Source organism: Oncorhynchus keta, chromosome 17 (assembly GCF_023373465.1).
Source record: "Oncorhynchus keta strain PuntledgeMale-10-30-2019 chromosome 17, Oket_V2, whole genome shotgun sequence".
Taxonomy (NCBI): Eukaryota; Metazoa; Chordata; class Actinopteri; order Salmoniformes; family Salmonidae; genus Oncorhynchus; species Oncorhynchus keta.
In genome coordinates this window covers 52851709-52856832 of record NC_068437.1, presented here as the reverse complement: position 1 = coordinate 52856832, position 5124 = coordinate 52851709, and the positions used below count along the sequence as shown (strand labels likewise).

At 45.4% G+C, this 5124-nt stretch overlaps 1 long non-coding RNA gene across 1 annotated transcript; it reads left to right on the top strand.

Annotated features, from left to right (window-relative positions):
* Nucleotides 1-429: 429 nt before the first annotated feature.
* LOC127908350 (uncharacterized) lies at nucleotides 430-1449 on the top strand. The gene is made up of 3 exons (XR_008066992.1): nucleotides 430-620; nucleotides 668-877; nucleotides 983-1449. It is a non-coding gene; the product is annotated as an uncharacterized LOC127908350 (long non-coding RNA).
* The last annotated feature ends 3675 nt before the right edge of the window (nucleotides 1450-5124 follow it).

The following is a 5124-nucleotide window of genomic DNA, read 5'->3' as shown; positions in this document are numbered from 1 at the left end:
GGGGTGTGCAATTTCAGAATGTGTGGGGGGTAAGAATGCAATTTCAGAATGTGTGGGGGGTAAGAATGCAATTTCAGAATGTGTGGGGGGGTAAGAATGCAATTTCAGAATGTGTGGGGGGGTAAGAATGCAATTTCAGAATGTGTGGGGGGTAAGAATGCAATTTCAGAATGTGTGAGGGTGGGGGGTAAGAATGCAATTTCAGAATGTGTGTGGGGGGGGGGGTAAGAATGCAATTTCAGAATGTGGGGGGTGGGAGGATTTCAGACATGTCCCCGTCCCCAGTGAAAGTTGCACCCCTGTAATTTAACCTACCTGATGTTTGTCTGAAGCTCCATGCTGTTTCCTTGTTGGAGCCGGTGTTCATTACGAACGATTAGTCTGCAATTCATCAAAGAACAATTATTGGTAATTGGGAAATAACCAAAGCGATGAGTTACCCCGGGTGTGAATTATAACCAAAGCGATGAGTTACCCCGGGTGTGAATTATAACCAAAGCGATGAGTTACCCCGGGTGTGAATTATAACCAAAGCGATGAGTTACCCCGGGTGTGAATTATAACCAAAGCGATGAGTTACCCCGGGTGTGAATTATAACCAAAGCGATGAGTTACCCCGGGTGTGAATTATAACCAAAGCGATGCAATTTCCAGTTAGGGGGGTAAGGTGTTAATTATAACCAAAGCGATGAGTTACCCCGGGTGTTAATTATAACCAAAGCGATGAGTTACCCCGGGTGTTAATTATAACCAAAGCGATGAGTTACCCCAGGTGTGAATTATAACCAAAGCGATGAGTTACCCCGGGTGTTAATTATAACCAAAGCGATGAGTTACCCCGGGTGTTAGTTATAACCAAAGCGATGAGTTACCCCGGGTGTTAGTTATAACCAAAGTGATGAGTTACCCTGTGTGTTAATTATAACCAAAGCGATGAGTTACCCCGGGTGTTAATTATAACCAAAGCGATGAGTTACCCCAGGTGTGAATTATAACCAAAGCGATGAGTTACCCCGGGTGTTAATTATAACCAAAGCGATGAGTTACCCCGGGTGTTAATTATAACCAAAGCGATGAGTTACCCCGGGTGTGAATGACTTTATGAATGGGTGACATAAAGAAGTTATGGCACAAGTCATTGAAGTGTTGGTTTTATTATATGAAATTATGCATTTATGGTAGAAAAGTATTGTGGGCTTTCATGATGGAACATTCCTAGCAAAAGGGTTCCTGGGAAAAGGTTTTTAGGTGGTCAGTCGGCCTTTGACTGGGGGGAGAGCAGGCTGGGCAGGTCACAGGTTGGCTAGAGTAGAGCCATGCCTGAGTTTTTTATAGAGGCAACGAGTTGTTGCTTGAATAGTTTATACTGAGAATATCTTTGATTTATTCAAGTCTTTATGTCAGCGTCCTGTTTTGTTATTTTCGGTACAAAGTTTATTGACAAATTCTTCCTGCACCTGTTAATCTTGTAAATAAAAGCCTCTAAGAGAGGTGAGTACCAGAACATCCTGTCTGTCTCATCACTTTCCGATCCGTCGCCTTAGCTTCTGCTTCACAAACACAGTCACACATACTACACACACACAGACGCTGGATTTTCTGTTATTTGCGGCTTGCCAAGGACTCGGAAATTGCTGGCGAATTAAATCGGGATTAAGATTAGGGAATTAAAGTACAAATCATTCATTTCTGAAATGGTAATAGGCTTTAGAAAGTGCTTGCATGCCTCTGAGTTTATGTCTGTACTTTGTGAGAGAGAAAGAGAGAGTCAGTGAGTCAGAGAGTCAGTGAGTCAGTGAGTCAGAGAGTCAGTGAGTCAGTGAGTCAGAGAGTCAGAGAGTCAGTGAGTCAGTGAGTCAGAGAGGCAGTGAGTCAGTGAGTCAGTGAGTCAGAGAGTCAGAGAGTCGGTGAGTCAGTGAGTCAGAGAGTCAGAGTCAGTGAGTCAGTGAGTCAGAGAGTCAGAGAGTCAGTGAGTCAGTGAGTCAGAGAGTCAGAGTCAGTGAGTCAGTGAGTCAGTGAGTCAGAGAGTCATAGTCAGTGAGTCAGAGAGTCAGTGAGTCAGTGAATCAGTGAGTCAGAGAGTCATAGTCAGTGAGTCAGTGAGTCAGTGAGTCAGAGAATCAGAGAGTCAGTGAGTCAGAGAGGCAGAGAGTCAGTGAGTCAGTGAGTCAGAGAGGCAGTGAGTCAGAGAGGCAGTGAGTCAGTGAGTCAGAGAGTCAGAGTCAGTGAGTCAGAGAGTCAGTGAGTCAGTGAGTCAGAGAGTCAGTGAGTCAGTGAGTCAGAGAGTCAGAGTCAGTGAGTCAGAGAGTCAGTGAGTCAGTGAGTCAGAGAATCAGAGTCAGTGAGTCAGTGAGTCAGAGAATCAGTGAGTCAGAGAGTCAGTGAGTCAGTGAGTCAGTGAGTCAGAGAGTCAGAGTCAGTGAGTCAGTGAGTCAGAGAATCAGAGAGTCAGTGAGTCAGTGAGTCAGTGAGTCAGAGAGTCAGAGAGTCAGAGTCAGTGAGTCAGAGAATCAGAGAGTCAGTGAGTCAGTGAGTCAGAGAATCAGAGAGTCAGTGAGTCAGTGAGTCAGTGAGTCAGAGAGTCAGTGAGTCAGAGAGTCAGAGTCAGTGAGTCAGAGAGTCAGAGAATCAGAGAGTCAGTGAGTCAGAGAATCAGAGAGTCAGTGAGTCAGAGAGTCAGTGAGTCAGAGAGTCAGAGAATCAGAGAGTCAGAGAGTCAGAGTCAGTGAGTCAGTGAGTCAGAGAGTCAGTGAGTCAGAGAGTCAGAGTCAGTGAGTCAGAGAATCAGAGAGTCAGTGAGTCAGAGAATCAGAGAGTCAGTGAGTCAGAGAATCAGAGAGTCAGTGAGTCAGTGAGTCAGTGAGTCAGAGAATCAGAGAGTAAGTGAGTCAGTGAGTCAGAGAGTCAGAGTCAGTGAGTCAGAGAGTCAAAGTCAGTGAGTCAGTGAGTCAGAGAATCAGAGAGTCAGTGAGTCAGAGAGTCAGTGAGTCAGAGAGTCAGAGTCAGTGAGTCAGTGAGTCAGAGAATCAGAGAGTCAGTGAGTCAGAGAATCAGAGAGTCAGTGAGTCAGTGAGTCAGTGAGTCAGAGAGGCAGAGAGTCAGAGTCAGTGAGTCAGTGAGTCAGAGAATCAGAGAGTCAGTGAGTCAGTGAGTCAGTGAGTCAGAGAGTCAGTGAGTCAGTGAGTCAGAGAGGCAGAGAGTCAGAGTCAGTGAGTCAGAGAATCAGAGAGGCAGTGAGTCAGAGAGCCAGTGAGTCAGAGAGTCAGTGAGTCAGTGAGTCAGTGTGAAACAGAAAATGACGAACCCTTACATCCCTGCTCTATCACTTTCTTCCTCTTGTAAGCACAAATGCTTCCGTAGTCAGCATGACATACATGGGTTCACAACAACACAACAACACAACAACACAACAACACTAAACAACAGGTAGAATAACTGCAAAACAAACTAGATGTAATGTCAGCTATCAGTGATTCAGCACCAACGGACAGCTGACAGAACCAGAATGTCTGAGATCAGCACCCTATGACAGTGGACAGTGACCCTCTCACAGGTGCATAATCAGGAAGGAGAGGAAGCCGGAGGAAGGGGGCTGGGATACTCCCCTGCAAACCCCACAGTAAACACAGGGCCCTATCTCCACAGTAAACATGGGGCCCTATCTCCACAGTAAACACAGGGCCCTATCTCCACAGTAAACACGGGGCCCTATCTCCACAGTAAACACAGGGCCCTATCTCCACAGTAAACACGGGGCCCTATCTCCACAGTAAACACAGGGCCCTATCTCCACAGTAAACACGGGGCCCTATCTCCACAGTAAACACGGGGCCCTATCTCCACAGTAAACACGGGGCCCTATCTCCACAGTAAACACGGGGCCCTATCTCCACAGTAAACACGGGGCCCTATCTCCACAGTAAACACGGGGCCCTATCTCCACAGTAAACACGGGGCCCTATCTCCACAAAAGAAGACAAATGGGAATGTATTCAACTGAAATGTTTCTTCCACATTTAACCCAACCCTCTGAATCAGAGAGGTACGGGGTACTGCCTTAATCGACATCCACAATCTTCGGCGCCCAGGGAACAGTGGGTTAACTTCCTTGCTCAGGCGCAGAATGACAGATGCTCTTATCCAGAACAACTTCCAATAGTGATTTCTTACATTTTCATACTTTGTTTTCTCCATACTGGTCCCCCGTGGGAATCGAACCCAAAACCCAAGCTTTGCAAGCGTCATGCTTTACCAACTGAGCCACACGGGTAAGTGATTGTAAACCCGTGCAGTGCTTCTGAACACTTAGATTAGTAGTTAAACCGCCATATTCTCGCTGTGACTCATAGCTGGTTCCTGGGAGCTGTGTGAACTCTTAGATGTTAACTCCCCTGTATGTTGTGTGTGAACTCTTAGATGTTAACTCCCCTGTATGTTGTGTGTGAACTCTTAGATGTTAAATCCCCTGTATGTTGTTTGTTAACTCTTAGATGTTAATCTTTGGGAAAGGCGTGCCGCTAACAACTCGACAACATCCGGTGAAATTGCAGAGCGCGAAATTCAAACTACAGTATTATAAATATTTAACTTTCTTAAAATCACAAGTGTAATACATTTCAAAAAGGCTTTACGGCAAAAGCACACCATGCGATTATCTGAGGACAGCGCCCCGCATGGGGCGGCAGGGTAGCCTAGTGGTTAGAGTGTTGGACTAGTAACTGGAAGGTTGTAAGTTCAAACCCCCGAGCTGACAAGGTACAAATCTGTCGTTCTGCCCCTAAACAGGCAGTTAACCCACTGTTCCTAGGCCGTCATTGAAAATAAGAATTTGTTCTTAACTGACTTGCCTAGTTAAATAAAGGTTAAAATAAAAAAATATATATATATACAAAACCATGAAAAACATATTTCAACCAGGCAGGTGCGACACGAAAGTCAGAAATAGCGATATAATAAATGCCTTACCTTTTCTGTTGGCACTCCAAAAGGTCCCAGTTACATCACAAATGGTCCTTTTGTTCGATAATGTCCTTCTTTATATCCATAAAAACTCAGTTTAGCTGGCGCACTTCAGTCAATAATCCACCCATTTTCCCTCCATCAAAATGCATACAAAATGAGTCC